This window comes from Hibiscus syriacus, unplaced genomic scaffold, assembly GCF_006381635.1.
Source record: "Hibiscus syriacus cultivar Baekdansim isolate YM2019G1 unplaced genomic scaffold, ASM638163v2 tig00110556_pilon, whole genome shotgun sequence".
Lineage (NCBI taxonomy): Eukaryota > Viridiplantae > Streptophyta > Magnoliopsida > Malvales > Malvaceae > Hibiscus > Hibiscus syriacus.
Window position 1 is genome coordinate 1,349,523 of NW_024062779.1, and position 17,495 is coordinate 1,367,017.

Consider the following 17,495-nt stretch of genomic DNA (forward strand, 5'->3'; position numbering starts at 1 on the left):
TATGAATTAAAAATTCGACCCGATCCGAAATAATAAAAAAAGTATTTTTATTTAATAAAAACAATGACTTAATCCGACCCGACCCGAATTATATATATTTTCGGGTCGGTCCGGTTTTTTTCACCCTAAACCCGAACCCGACCCGACCCGACCCAAATATCACACTTAAAAAACCCGACCCGACTCGACCCGAATATCATACTTTAAAAACCCGACCCGACATAAACAAAATAAAGTTTCATCCGACCCGAATATATGAATTAGAAATTCAACCCGACCTGACCTGAAATAATAAAAAAATATTTTTATTTAATAAAAACAGTGACTTAATCCGATCCGACCTGAATTATATATATTTTCGGGTCGGTCCGGTTTTTTTCACTCTAAACCCGAACTCGACCCGACCCGACCCAAATATCACACTTAAAAAAACCCGATCCGACCCGACCAAAATAAAGTTTCACCCGACCCGATCCGAAATAATAAAAAAATATTTTTATTCAATATATAAATAAGTTATTAAAGGATTGATGAGGGTAGTATGGTCAAATTTCAATTCCCTCCAACAAGGGAATTGAATTCTATCTATTTTTGGATGGAATTCACTTTCCCTCCTTTAATAGAATTGAATTCCATCAGGGATTCCAATTCCCTTGAAAAACTTGAATCAAACATGGGAAAGTGGTAGAATTGGATTCCAATTCCCACAAAATCCAAGGGATTCCATCCAACCAAACGCCACCCAAGTGTTTTCAGCGTACTCTTGGACAATGTTTTGAAAATTGGACCGACCGGTTCAACCGGGAACCGCTGCCTGGTCTAGTTCTTTCTATCCCGGTTAAACCGCTACTAGTGAATCGTAAGGAACCGCTGAATCGGTTGTAAACCGTTCGAATCGGACTGAACCGTGAACCAGTTCAACCTAAATGTTTTGCAATGAACCAATAGAACCGGTAAAACCGGTGTGAACCGACTGAAAACCGATAGAACCGGCTGAAAACTGGCGTGAACCGTCGGTTCTATTTTTTTATTTTTAAAAAAAAATTAAATCAAAAGACGTCATTTGTTAAACGATCAAAGTCGAACTCGAGTATTGCTGAGCTTGACTCGAACTCGAAAACTTTAAAAGTAAGCTCAACTCGACTAAAAAACTCACGAGCTAAAAATTATCAAGTTCAACTCGAACTCGAAATATAATATTGAAACTTGAACTCAAAAAGGCTCGAACTCAAAAAAAAAATTAGAAGCTCGATTGAAGCCTGAAATTTAAGGTCGATTGAAGCGAAATTATAGTTCGCTCTGTGCTCAACAAAAGACTATGATTTTTGAATGTCAAATTACCTCTATTATTTATAACAGTCAGTTGAGATGCTCTTCTATGTTTCTTAGCCATGTAGGATTGTTTTGTTCTCATAATTTTACTCTTTAGACTTTTGGGATGCTCTTCTATGTTTCTTAGCCATATATGATTATTTTTTTAAAAAAAATTAAACCAAACGACATCGTTTGTTATGATTTTTTTCAGCCCCAAATTTTTTTTATTATAATTATATTTATTATTTAATATGTTTTACCTTAAATATTATGTTGTGGTTAATTTGAATCATTTTGTTTCACTTGATTTTATAATTTTTAACTTATATATGTTATGACTTGCTTTGAATATGACTTGTGATATAAAAAACTGTTTTTTATTAAATGTTTTTGGTATTTTATTTAATTTTTTAAATAATTATGACGTCGTCCGGTTCTTTCACCGGTTCGACCGGTTAAACCAGTGAACCGGTAGTACGGTCGGTTCACTGATCGGTCCGATTTTAAAAACCATGCTCTTGGATAGCCCTATCACTGCTAAATCTCCCAGAGACAGCTGCACTAAGTATACTCATTCTAGTCCATCTCTCTTCATCAACAAACGCTTCATTAGCGGCTGCCTGTTCATTTCAACATACTCTTCACAATTAAAACGCAAAACCCTTTTCCAACACATCTTGCAAAACCAACTATTTACCTGGGCCTCTAAATAGCTTGCAAAATCGGCACCTAGTAGAAAATAGTCATTCCCACCCTCTATTTTGTCGCACAAAGATTTGAAATACTGTTTTAATCCAAAATGACCGTCTCGGATCATCCTACATACATCAATCATACTCTGTATGAGAAAACCAGAGATGTATTTCCTTTACTGAGAAACTAAGATGTAAAGTATTGATAAATCCATAAACTACACAGAAATGATCGAGTATGATACCTTACAACACGCAAAAATTGAAGAGGAACTTTAAGAGCGGGTCCTTTCTCCCGCAATGCAGAAACTTCATGCACTTTTGAACCAAACAGAAACTCAAAGAAATCTGATCAGATATCTAATCCTATTGTTGATTATGTTTGTATCGCTGGTGATTTATCACTTACCATGTTTTCCTGACCTACTTCAATCATTTCAATTGTAGAACCATCTGATGTGGCTAAAAGTAAACATCCATTCATCAAAAAAATTCATGCTGCTGGTTCCCGATGCCTCATGTCCTGCCGTGCTGGATTAGAATCAGGAAACACCTTAGGTCAAAGAAGCGTGTATCAGAAATTGAGTGGAAGCTGATTTATTTACATTAAAGTATTTCTGGAAAAAGGGGCTCGGCAGGTGGAGAGAGTAATTCTACCCCAGCCAATCACTAGGATATTATATTATTTCATTCTACAGTCCTGTTTTTGAGCTGCTTGTCTTTACTTTTGACATCCAATCTAGCTTTGCTTTTTTAATATAAGAAATGTCATTCATTACATAAGTTTAATGACAATTAGGGTGTGTTTGGTTCACGGAATATAAGATTACTAGTGGGAATGTAAGATTACCAGGGAATATGATTACTGTGAATGTTACATTATTGTGTTTGGTTTGTTTGGCAGGAATGTATGATTACAGTGTTTGGTTGAAAGAATATAAGATTACTAGAATATATATTTTACCAAATTGTCCTTGTGCTATATGTGTTATCAAGTAGAATTCTAAATATTTAAATTAAAATATTCATATAAAAAAGCATAAAAATATATTACTTTATTATTTTAAATTTATATACTTTTTAATAAAATTTATATATATTTTTTTTATAAAATTTAAAAGATAAATGGGTAGAATAAAAGAGTAAATATATCATGTATTATTTTAATTATAAATAATATTATTTTTTACATTAATTATCTAAAAATATATTAAAATTTTTACATCATGATTTAACTAAATAAGCATATGAAAATTTTAATAGATGAACCATTTTACTCCTAAAGATAACAAAAGCTAAATTTTATAATTTAAACATTTTTTAAAATCAGAATAAAAGCTAAAATTTATATTTATTCATTCAATAATTTCAGCATTTTATTTTGAAGTTCTTGATTGAGGTTGTTATTATTATTCTCTCCTAGAGTGGTCTTCATTGTTGTTTAAAATTTGCTCTAGTTTGTGGTGTCGCATAGTGGATTTGGAATTCCCGAAGATTGAAGTTCTATTCGAAAATTTGACTGTTGAATCTTTTGTCCATGTTTGGAGCAGGGCATTAGCAACCATTCCCAATTTTATTTTTAACATTGCCGAGGTAACAATTAATCTCTTTTTTACGAATGCCCTGCTATCCCAATATAGTAAAATAATTTAAACTAGGCTTACATGGAATAAGGATCAACCCGGTATAAAGAATTAAATTGAGAAGTAAATAGGTGTTCGGAACATAATTAAGGGCTAGTCTTCTCTTGTCCACTTAGTTATTCTAATGTTGAACAAAAATATCTTACAAGTATGGAGTTAAATTTCCCATGGAAGTTTCAAACTTTCATAAATACCCCATAACTCAGCATCCAATATCGAGCAACAACCTATTGACTTTGCAAGACCCTTTTTATTACAACACAACATATTCATTCTATTTTGTAGACAGGGCTAGATGAACACAAAACATGTGGTATTCTGGATACCCATTACGATGCAACATTTATGAGAAACAATGGGAAGCAACAACAATGTTCTAAAGTCAAAATGAAAAGTACAAGTGCAAACTGAAGGATAAGAGATAAGCTTACGTTCTTTGTTTAGCTTACAGAACAAAAATAAGTATAACATTAACCATCAAAAGCAACAACAATGTTCAGACTTACAAAAGATAATAGCCATGACATTCTAAACTTAATCATATATGTTGGGCTATATTATATACACAAAAAACTCTTCAGTGAAAGAGCATTAAGAAATTCCTTAAAAGAGGGCAACAATCGATGCAACAATGATGTGCCAACAATTGAGTTTGACTTTAAAGAAGCTCTCATTTTTTTATACGGTAATTTCTTGAGATCTACAACGGTTGCTCTAAGAATCTTGAGAACTTCAACACCTTTTGAAGCAATTACATATTCTTCAACAAACTTATAAAGTATAGAAGAAAAAGCATTATAGATTTTTGTGACGTGTTTGTCTCTTCATATGCGAACTTCACAAACAGATGAACTCATAGAGTCAGTCCCAAATTCTGATCTTGCAATGCGCCATTGCTTATCCCCACTTTGCCTCCCAGGTAAGAGATCAGAGCATCATCAGTAGAAAATAAATCTCTGTCTAGAGCTTCCCTTCCAATTCTGTCACGGTCTTCCAATACTGAAAGAATTTGAGATGTAAAGTTACTTCGGCATTCTTTTGGTCATTGAAGTGAGAGCAGACACCAGAGAGGACTCTCTGGTAATGTTCGTCGAGACAAAACTTGAAAAAATGGTAATGAACAAAAAGATGAGTTTGGGGAAGGGAATCATGTTTCTTCATAACAATGCATAAATAAACAATACTAAGAATAAGAAGAAATAAGCATTAGAGGCAATAAAGTGCTATTTTTTTTTATCATAATTACTTCATTCCAATTCTGTGTGTAACGTTTAGTGACATCATAAACTCCATCTTCTGTAATAACAATTACATAATTTAATTTCTTTTTCCACTTGTAGAAAAGAAGCATTTACTATAACTGTAGTATCAAAACAAAAAAAAAGATTTTTTTTCCTGAAAAAATGGATAATAACACAAATTAGAGTACCCTTTTTCATATAATAGCGGTATATCATAGATTGCTTCACAAGGATCAAGATGCATCCACCTGTACAAAAATGAATGAATAATTAGTTCGTGAAATGACCACATAGTTTAGCCTCTTCGCTACATAATAGGGATCCTTCCCAATTGAAGATTAAAATGCATCAATTTGGGTTTTTTTTACCTTCCTAGGGCTTCTGAATAGCACTCTGTCCAAACATGGTCTGTAAAATCAAGGACCTGAAAATAAAGAGTTGGTGCAAATAAAACATCATCTCAAGCAAGCAAATTATCCGAAGTCCCATGGAATGTCATCTTTAAACAGCTAGAGCTAATTAAAATGTATGCAACTATGCACGCATTTGCTGTTAAAGTACACAATTCTAGATACATTTCGTGCCACCATAAATATTGATTTCATATATTGCAAAATCAATAACTTCAATTTATACAATTATCAGCAAATGAACCAGTGAACCACTCAGTTATAAAGCTAAAAATGGGTTTCATTTACAATGTCAAAGACATCAAAATATTATACATAAACAAACATACCATTTCAAAATTCTTTAAATCTATCTTGAACATTTTCTTTGTTTGGCAGACAATACAGAATCAAAATAATCCAGGTCAAACATTGTCCTAATATCAAATAAAAGGTTTATCTTCACTGAATTTCCAAATCTTTCTATTTAGTGGACTAGATATTACAGATATCATGTCATCAAAAGCTTCAGATCGAAAGAATAACAATTCCAAGTCCATATATATTGCAAGTACAGCAGTCGGAAAAAAATTCTTTCTTATTATAAATTAGCTTAAACACATTCTTTTTAACGATAGAAAGAGTTGTGTTTTAGTCAGTTGGATTTGGAGATTGAATTGACATATAAATGACTAACCAGACGAGAGTCAAAGCCAAAAGCACGACAGTACAATGTGAAGCAATTGGCCCACTCTCCACAACGCCACTTTCTTGTTTCTACAAGCTGCAAAAAGAAATGGAGAAAATTCAACAATTGATACTTGAACCCCATACACAAGGAAAAGAAAAAAAGAAGATAATGGTAGAACGAAGTATTACAGCTTCATACCTTCAATGGGTCATTGTAGCGAGGGAACCGTGTAACTCTTGAACAAGAATTGCAACTACAGTTTTTACCCAAGAATTAACTTTGCTTTCTAACAGACAATTATCAGAAACCAAGTTATTATGTAAATGCAACAATGGAGAGAACGGGGCTCAACCAAGACTTATCAACCTCCTAAATTCCATCCAGATGATGTATCAAGATCTCCATTTACCCCCCAAAAAAACCACTAAATAATGGAAGGATAGGACATGATACTAGGAAAATAACTCAAAAGAACCACTGAGAAAAATGATTAGTTACGTTTAATGAAAATAATTCAAAATAACCCAAAACCTTTGTTTCTCTAGACCATGAAAAGAAGCGAACAATTGTTTCCCTAGACCATGAAAACCCAATTTTCAAATTCAACCATCAAGTCGATGAATCAAACGAAATAACTAAACTCGAAACCAAAGACCCATCAAAGCCCAGTTCAAGATCGAGTGCTAGACAAGACAAAACTGAGAAGACAAAGATGGAGGAGTAACCTTTGAATAATAGAAACACGTGGATTTAATAGTACTACTGGGGAGGAACAAAAACTACAAATAGGGAGAGAGAGAGACAAACCTAGCAACAAATTAGCAGATAGAGCTAGAGCACCACAGAAGAAGTCCGTTGGAGAAATAATGGACAGATCTTCGCAACTCTTGCCAAATTGAAGAAGAAATTTTGTTTCAGCCAGAACCAAGTTAACGGGGAGAAGGGTATTTTAGCCAACAGAGGACGGGAATAAACAAATACCTAAGGGAGACATGGTATTTGGATTCCCAGTTAAACAGAACAAAAAAATCACTGTTGGTATTTAGTTTTTACCCTCACTTGGGAATATGGTCTATCCAAACATGGGCATCTTAATCCGGGAAAAAAAATTCCTCCCAGGAATGAAGAAATCCTTGAACCAAACGGGCTGTTAGTGCTAAAAGGATATGATTTTCGACCCAATTTTTTGGTAAAATGGAGATAACCATCTTTAGAGTGAAATATATATAAAGAGGCAAATAGTTGACTATACAGAAACAAGTAGAATCCCAATCAGAAAATGATACTATAGCCGCTAACAAAATTGTTAATACCTTCTAATGTGCAAAACTTATGCATACTACCTTAGATGTTGAGAAAGATCAGCCCCTCGTATTACCAACTCAGCAACAGAAACATTGTAATCAGGTATAAAGACCTGCAGATATAGTTAATGACTCAAGAAGACAGATTAATTATTAAAAGACAGTTATACAGGTCCTTGCAGCTTTAATTCATCATCAAGGTTGCTAATTATTTCTGTTCAAGGGTAATTATTCAACCTTCTAAGTAAATAATACACGTTTCAGAGTTCCATTCAACAAACATTTCAGGAAAAAATAATACTGGCATACCAACTTTAAAAGATCTCCAATATCTTTATCATTGTTGATCTTTTCAGCTACAACATGACAGAGTTCAATAATCTTCTTTGCCATTTCATAACCTGGAGCAGCTTTTCCTCCAAGTATGCAGACCCGTGGTACAACTTTTTTCCTATCATCCTTATCCATATGCTGCACCAAAAATGAGAATGGCAATAGTAAGGTACCTCTGACTCATTCTTTTATGTTAAAATGTTCGAAAATATATACAACTTTTATAACATAAACATCTTTGTGCAAACACAAATGACTATGATTAAGGAAATGGTTAATCAATAACTATCAGATTCAAGACATATGAAATCAGAATAAGGAATCGTTGATCTTGCAAGCATGAAGCCACAAGATGGTAATAACTTAAAACCCAAGGACAATTCAACAAGGCACTTAAAAAAGCAGGCATTTTATAAACTCCACATATTTTTCATGGCTCTTTCAGCCAAAGATGGTGTTTAACCTTGATGCAGTCATATCTATGGATAATGCCAAGTATATTAAGCAACTGCCGCTTATATTCATGCATCCGCTTTGCCTGCACATCAAACATTGCATCCAAGCTGACCTGCCCATTGCCGATAATGCACACACCAACGTTAGACCATTATAGAGCTCCTTAAAGACGTGAAAAAGAAATTTAGGGACAGACAATAGCTTTCTTCACAACCTTCAATCCACTCATTGCTTCAATGTACTCAGCAGCCCTTATTTTGTTGACCTTTTTAACCTATGAGATAATAATTAGCATTAAACGATTGGTTTGGCCAACGATGTGTTTTTTCCTTCGAAAGCTGAAGAATGTTAACTAAGAAAGTACCATCTTCCATTCAAGATGCAATTCAGCATCAGTTGCATAGTCTCTCAAGCCTATTAAAAGGTCAATATCACGAATCCAAGCTTCTGTTCCAAGCCATTTTGATATAAGAGCACATAAACTAGGATTGCTGACAATAATCCAGCGACGCTGAGAAATCAAATGTTAACAGATCAAAATCACTACACAGCAGATGAATTTAAATTATTCATGTACTTCAAGTTATAAGGGCAACATGCACCATAGAAACAAAGCAACAATTCTAGAATTTAATTATGGTAGGTAAGCAACTTGGCCCATCAATAAATAATGTACAGAAGACTGCACTTAATTTAACCTGGGTTACTCCATTTGTCTTGTAGTGAAACTTTTGTGGCCACAGCTCATAGAAATCCTGCAAAGATTTAACAGACAACAATTAGACCAACTAATTAAAGATGTTCTTGAGTTCTATTTCAAACTTATTACAATCCAAGGCAAGGCAATGTTTAAGCAGGTAAGAACAAATTTAAGTTTTACCTTGAATAATTTTGTTCTTAACAACTCGGAATGAAATCTAGAGACACCATTCACAATATGAGAACAAATAATTGATAGGTTTGCCATCCGAATATTCTGAAAAAAAGGGATGGTTATGAAGTTCAATTTTCATACATTCTAGCAATCCACCAACACAACAGAAACTAAATCTATAAAATTTAAGATATACCTTCACAGCACCTTCCTCAACAATTGACATCCTGGTCAGCCGATCATAATCTAAACCAATCATCTTCTTTAACTCTTCCACAAATTGGAAGTTTATGTCATATATAATCTGAAAAGAGCAATTTTGTAAAACGGTAGAAACAATTTGACATCCAGTCAAATTAAATATATTACAAACTAAATAAGTGGATAATATAGGAAATGTTGTGTTGAAAATAACAACGAACCACATGCATGCTTTTGTACATTGGATGCATGATGTCATAATTAAGAAAATTATTAAGTTGAAGTTGTACCATATGACATCAGATATATATGAAAGAATTATTTAACGAAGCTTGTCTCTTAGAACTAATTAGGCTTTCAACCACATAAAGTTTTTCAACGAAAAAGGTTAGTTTTATTTAAGCAGAAGTACATTGCAAAATTCAAGCAAAATACACCTGCAAATGTCGAGAAAGAAAACTGCCCAGTAGATCCACAGGGATTTTCCCCGGTGCTTCAGGTGATGTGGTATGAGTTGTGAATGAAAATATTTTGCATATGATGTCCCATGCTCTTTTCCAGCCTAAATGCTCTTCATCCAAAAGCACTCTCATTACCTCAGCTATTGCGAGAGATAGATGAGTGTCATTCAGCTGCAATGCAACCTATATAAAATGCAATTGAAGTTGACAGAAAAGGAGTCAAGCATCAGCGCAGCACTTGACTAATGATGAATATTGAAGTGAAAAGAAAAATCTTCTCAGTATATAGAAAGCTTCCACACTCAACTCTCAATAGTTCCATCATCTCAAAGCACAACCATTTATTAAGTAAATGACATTGAGAACCTATGTAAACCTTGAGAATAGCTACATTAGTCAAGATTCAGGAGGGTAAAACTGGACCATGTCATCTCACCACGTGATCAGACCAGTAGCAACTTATCCTATTTGAGGTGTTCCTACATTTGCTTATGCACTAATAGATACATGAATCATGCAGCTAAGAACCTTCTCTGGAAACGGATCGAAATTTCTATGAGTATCTTTGAATCTTCTGATGATGTCTTGTACTGATGCAGAGACAAAGAAATATTGCTGTTTCAACCGCAATTCTTTACCCTGAAAGAAGCCACCACAAAGCAGTATGAATGTAGCTCTACATAAAGACGATAAAGAAACATATTCAGTCAACCACTCAACCACTTGACATTTCAACCAAGTTTTCAATGAAAGCAACATGAATAATCTCCAACTAAGTACCTCTAATTTCCCATAAATCAAACAATTGCAGTTAAAGCTTTAGAAGATGTGGCATGAAAAGTTTGATAGAAAAGATAGAATCTAATCTTGATGTAACTGATAAATTTATGCAAAAGCAAGCAAACCTGATAAGAACGATCATCGGGGTACAGTATGCTACTAATACTTTCTGCTTTCTGTCTATTGACCACAGCATCAACATAATCCCCAGTATTATAAGAATCCTGCAGCCATGCTCCAAATCCGAGGATTTAAGACATAAGAAGGCCACATACTCACAAGAATCCACAAGCATATACGGGAAAGAAAATCATACAAAACTAAAAATCAGAAATCTTAATAATTTCCAATACAACCCCTTACAAAATTGAAGTCTCCAAAACTAAAAGACACAATATCTGAAATATACAAAATTCTTAACCAACAATTTTTTCTAGAACTGTAATCAAATACCCACGTCAAAGGCTATAAAAGAAAAAGGATGGATGCTAAAATCTTACTGACATAAGCGAGAGCTCTCACCAAAAGCTAATTCTCCAAAATGAAAATAGTGAAATCTAAAAGTCTAGAGAAAATAAAATAATAAGTAAGCTGAATCGGAAAATAACTGATATCACTTCAGTTGGATTAAGCATGTTTCAAAACACTTGGGCCAAATCGGGGGGGGGGGGGGGAAGAGGCTTATTGAGCAGAGCTTAATGGGCGGGGTATAGAAGAGAATTCAAACAGGAAAAACCACGTCGTTGAGCATATGACTATGTTTTAAGCAACTAAATGGCACTTGTAAGGTCTTTCCAACTATAGCATTTCCAGTAAACCTAAAGAAAATAAATAGAGTTTATGGCCAGATATTCATAGTTTATGACCTTAGGTAATCCCATCTAAATGGAAGCAAACATAGACATAGAATTCATGCATACAACTACTAAATGGACCTTTTCAAAATTACCATATTATGTTGATCACTTGGTTTGGCAGCCCAAAGGCGAAAAACAATGGTATTCCTTGTTCCATAACCAGGTATTGGATTGTCATATGCCACAGCTTCAACCTACGACCATGAAGACATATTTCTAAGCTAAAAGAATACCGACATGTTCACTTAACCAAAGGAATCCCGTTGATCACTCATTTAAACTATGCACCACCCATTAGTACAACCAAAAGATAAAGAATTTTATGCAAAAGTGTAGGCTTCAATTTGTAAAAAAGAATTATTGCCTTACCATTTCTCCAGGAACCCAAACTTTAATTTTCTCCTTATTCAAAACTTCGTCTGTGACAGTCCCATAGAACTTTTCCATCCAAAAACATAGTGGAAAGAAGTTTATCAAACAAAACAGAATAGAAAAAGAACATAAAGATAATGTCAAACATCCAATATTACTCTATATAATTAAAATCATCCGAGTATATACAAACCTTTACTGGATAAGTTATATGAACCCGCTCTATCTCCCAAGGATTTCCAAAATTCAACCAATAATCAGGTTGCTCATGTTGAAAGCAATCCAATATGACTTGACGGAACAACCCATACTGGTAGCGTAATCCATAGCTGCAAAAAGAAGATGCATAATTCCGTAGAGTTAGATTATGGTAAAAGCAAACGCTCAATTGATGCAAGAATTCCTTAATTGATCTTGGGAAAGGAAAACTAGCATAGATTATTGTAAAAGCTAATACTAGTTAGAAGATATGCAAGTCAGCTTCACAGCCCATAAACCATTTGGTTCCAAATCCAGTATGGATAATTATTCAGTACAGCTTACTTAATTGAAGGCTCAGATGTATTACTTCTAACTTGAAATACCTCCAAAATCTTACAAGCAAAATATAGAATGAAGGCACACACACCCTACAGTAGGATAGTCCAAAGTTGCTAGAGAATCCATTTGGCATGCTGAAAGACGAGCAAGGTCTCCATTACCCAGGCAAGCATCTCCTTCCTTAGAATATCAGGATGAATAAGCTATAGTGTAAATGCAAAATTATCTGAGTATACAAATATATATACACACCAACATAAGAAAAAAAATCCTTCCCACTTGATTAAGAATTTACTTTTAGGTCACTCATTAAAGCCGACACATATTTCTCTAGCTTCTTTCTATATATCTTCTTATCCAAGTGTCGGACATGGGTACTCGTGATAAATGTCTTACATGGGTACTCCCTCCATAGAATATGGCCAACCATTGGATTTGCCTAATTTCAAATCTTCCATTACCACACAACATGATCTCCGATATAAATACCTTACGTGTTCGATTCTACTCGCAATTGAAAAATTACTTTTCCTTGTCATGATCCGCTGAGTAATAATAATCTAAGATTAGGACAATAAAGGAGTACAAAAAATCAAATGTCAAGTTAACCTGTTCAGCTAAAACTTCAAACTCAAAACCAAGCTGGTTTAAAGCATTGGCAAATTGATCACGAATTCCAAGGTTGATGTCACTATTTGACAACGAACGGCCTGAAATTATAAATTGCATGCAAGTTGTTTAGCATGAATGATATTTAAAGCAATGAAGACAATCCAGTATAGAATATGCATTCAAGAATTGGTTCTAGTTGTAATAGGAACCGCAGTTTGACCCTCTAGATTTGATAAATTATAGTTACAAGGAGAGTAATAGAATCCATAACCAAACTTTTAGAGAGCTCTTAAACTTATCGATAACTTTAAATACGATAAAATTATAAAGCTCATAAAGGTAGGAAAATATACCCATAAGAAATTCGAGCGAAAGAAAGTATAGTCTTTTCGGGTTCTTTCTGTAGAAATGTATCTGAGTATCATGCCAACGTTCAATCAGCCGATCTCTTACACTATGAGCTAAAGGCTGTTAAACAATCAAAATCAAGTTATACCATACATCCCCGCCAAAAAAAAAAAAAAGTCAAAATTCGTTCTCAACCCACCAACGAAGCTTTTAATCTTACTTGATAAGCTTCAAAATCATCGAAACTAAATCGCAATTTAGCCACCGTGTACATGATCTAAAATTTCTTTTTGTAAAGTTACCGGGTCGTTCTGCAAAAAGACATCCATCAATCCAAACATCCTCCCAGCTTTGCCTTTCCCATTCCCAAATTCCAACCGAGGCTTCCTAGCCATGATCCCTCTAGCAGCCGGATCAACAGAAACAGCGGCGTCATCGTCAACTTCAACGTCGAGTGCCTCGGCCGAGGCCTTCTTGATACTCTCCAAGCCCTTCTGATCGTGGATCTCGTTGCCGCGAGAATCAGTTACGAAGAACGTTTTGATAAAATAGTCTCCTTCGAAATCTACGGCGGCTTTGTCGATGCGTAGATCGAGGACATTGAAGACGCGCGTGATGACTTGGAGGAGACCGATTCTGTTACGCGCGCGAATGACGAAAGCGGTTGAATTGTCGTTATTTTCAGGCGCGAAAGTTTCGACAGTTACTGAAGTGGATGAATTGGTTTCAGATGTGGAGGGAGGGTGTCTAGCGGCGGAGAAAGTGAGTGAAAGAGTGTTTCGATTAGGAAGAAAATGGAGAACTGGGAGGGAAGATACGTTTTGAGAAGGGAACGGACATGGAAAGAAAGAAAATAATATGTTCGGAAGGAGGGTAGAAGAAATCCAGGAGAGGGTAGCCATTGGACTGACAACTGAGATTTTGCAGGTTTACATTTACCGAAGAAGATTAACAAAAAAAATGTGGATTTTATTAGGAGGTTCGTAAAATGTAGTCAGATGGTAAGAAGCGAGCGAGATCGAGGTGGGTTAATAACTGTGACATCTATTTTAAATTTGTGCCAATTTAAGTGGCTAGGCCAGTCAAACTGTCGCCGGGATCGGAAATATCACGTCTACTGCGGATCACTTTTCCATTTTTTATCAAAATTTTGTTGATCCATGTCATAAAATGGCTATCATTTGTACAAGAGAAAATCGTCTCAGTGATCAAAAATGTCTTATAATATACGATTTTAACCAATTTTTTTTGGATTTGTCAAAATGACCAATAAAATCGCAATGCGAAATAAAAATCGCAACGCGATCTCCAGAATCGTAAATCAGTTCCCAGAATCGCAACGCGATTATGAAGAATCGCAATACGATAGTACAAATTCGCATTGCGATTTTCCAGAATCGCAACACGAATATGAAAATCGCAACGCGAACATATAAATCGCAACGCGATTCTGACTATCGCAACGAATATCCGTAAAATCGCAACACGTATCCGTAAATCGCAACGACAATACGTAAAATCGCAACGCGTATCCGTAAATCGCAACGAGAATACGTAAATCACAACGCGTATCTGTAAATCGCAACGAGAATACGTAAATCGCAATGCGTATCCGTAAATCGCAACGACAATACGTAAAATCGCAACGACAATCCGTAAATCGCAACGCGATCGATAATTCGCAACGCGATCTCCGGTATCGCAAATCAGTTTCCAGATTCGCAATGCGATTACGTAAATCGCAATGCGAATCTGTAAATCGCAACAAGATTCTGACTATCGCAATACTGAATTTCAAATTCGCAACTCGATTTCTGAATTCGCAACAGGTTTTAATTTCGCAACACAAATGTTTTGGGTATATAACTACGTAGCAGCAACAACTCATAACCTGAATCCATAAATCGCAACTCATTCCATCTCCATCTATCACTCTCTCCGGCGACATCCGTTTCTATATCCAACGACATCTTTCCCATCCGACAACAGGTTTTAGTTTCGCAGCTCGTTTGTTTAGTAAATTAATTTACAATAATAAAATCATCTAATGTTGATCATGTTTGGATAGATTTGTGTTTTGGAGGGTCATGGGAGAATGTTCATGGTGTTTTACAATATATGCCTTTACCCATGAATCTTCAACTAAAACTGTCATTAAAAAAGTTAACTTATGAAACTCTAATGTTACGTGTTGCAAATAAATTGAATTTAGAGCCCCTAAGTGGATTTAGGTTATCTTATCAGAGAAATGGTAAAGTTTATTTGTTAACCGACAATGAAGATGTTGAACGATTCATTGCTTACATTAGTGTTTCAAGTGATGATGTTACATTGTATGTTGTTGAACCTAGAAGTAGTGAAGTTGGGTCAGTAGCGGGTAGTAATCAACTAAGTTTTTCAACCCCAGTTTATGATGCTCAAAATTTAATGGTTCCACCACAATTTCATCACCAAGCAAATATTATTTCACCACATTTCCAATACCAAACACAATCTCAAAACCCACAACCTTTCCCTAATCCAAATCCCAATCAACTTTCAGCACCAAATTCCGGTTTTCGTATTGACCAGTTAGACGATGATGAGCCAACAGAAAAAATTGTGAGTACTAGTCAGTATTCGAAATTTGATCTTGGTCAATACCCGGACTGATCTTGGTCAATACTCGGATTTTGATGATTTTTCAGAAGAAGAAACAGACCCTGCGTGTAATGATTTTGATATTGGTCAATACCCGAATTTTGATGATGAAACAGCCGTTGCCGAGGAAGATGTTGTTGATGATAATGAGGAGGAAGTTACGACTGTAAATGAACATGTTGAACATCCATTCTGTAATTTATATAACACTGAAGAAGAATAAGAATAAGAAGAAATCCCCAAAGAAAAGTCCCCGAAGAAAATGCCACGGGAGTATAACTGGAATATGCTAGAATTACTTCAGATATCGGGAGAAGAGTTGGTAAAGATAGCAGTTGATTGTTACAGAAAAATTATTCGTATCAAGAAAGATGATTGTTTTGATACAAAGGAAGACTTGAAGATAGCTTTGTATACGAAATGTATGGAAGATGGCTATCAACTAAAAGGTAACAAATCAAGCAAAGATCGTTTCGAAACAAGGTGTATGATTGACAAAAACTGTATGTGGCGTATGATTGCAAAGAGGATAAAAGATTGTGAAATGTTTCAAGTTAGGACTTTTATTGATAAACATACATGTTCAAGAACCCAAGTTTTTCCTCACCATAGACAGGCAAACAAAAAGGTGTTGGTTGGTTTTCTGGCTGAGTTAATGTTTTTTAATGGTAAGGTATATCGGGGACATGAAATTATGACTGACATGAATGCTCGGTTCAAGATTAGTATCTCATATTCTCAAGCTTGGAGAGCCAAATGTTATGCCTTGGAATTGTTGAGGGGGTCGCCAGAAGCATCGTTTGCCTAACTGCCGGCTTATTGTCACAATTTAAAGCTGAAAAATCATGGGTCGGTAACTCATATCAAAACAGATAAAGATGGACGCTTTGAGTTGCTGTTTATCGCCATTGGTGCTGCGGTTAGTAAATCAATATAATTTTGTTGACTCATTTTTGTTAGTTACATGCATTTCACATTTAAATGATTATATTTCTTGTGTATATGATTTTGTAGATTCGTTCATTTATTAATTGCATGCGCCCAGTTATTATAGTTGATGGAGCACATTTAAAAGGTCGATATCTTGGAGTAAACTTATTAGCAGTAGCCATGGATGCTAACAATGGGATACTGCCAATAGCTTACGGGGTTGGCAAATCTGAAACCTCTGATTCATGGACATGGTTTATGGGGCATCTTAGGGATTGCATAGGTCCTATTAGCAATCTGACAATCATATCCGATAGGGCAAACTCAATTGACAACGCTGTTAGAAGGTGTTTCCCATATACTTTTCATGGACTTTGTGGTGTTCATTTGTATAGAAATCTAAAATCAAGGTCTGCTGGTATAAAAAATCACAAATGGACATATTGGAAGGCTGTAAAAGCTTATCGGGAAGTGGATTTTAATAAGCATATAAACTGTTTAAGACGTGTTTTGCCTCAGTGTGCTCAAACACTAGAAGATGTCGGGTTTGAAAGATGGTCAAGAGTACATCAACTTGGAGCAAGATATGGTTTCATGACGTATAATAGTGCAGAATCAATCAACGCTCTAAGTCGTCATTCCCGGAAATTACCCATTACTATGTTAATGGAGTTTTTTTGAGCCTCTATTCAACAGTGGTACTACAAGAAAAGAAACCATGCAGGTATTATTTCTTTAAATTCGTAACTTATCATATATTTTACTAAGTATTATTTATTTAAATTTACAGGAACATTGGAACATCGTGTTACACCAT

General features: G+C 35.1%; 1 pseudogene; it reads right to left on the reverse strand.

The window, feature by feature from the left end:
- Positions 1–1,817: 1,817 nt before the first annotated feature.
- LOC120131802 lies at positions 1,818–14,010 on the reverse strand (annotated as a pseudogene).
- Positions 14,011–17,495: the final 3,485 nt, after the last annotated feature.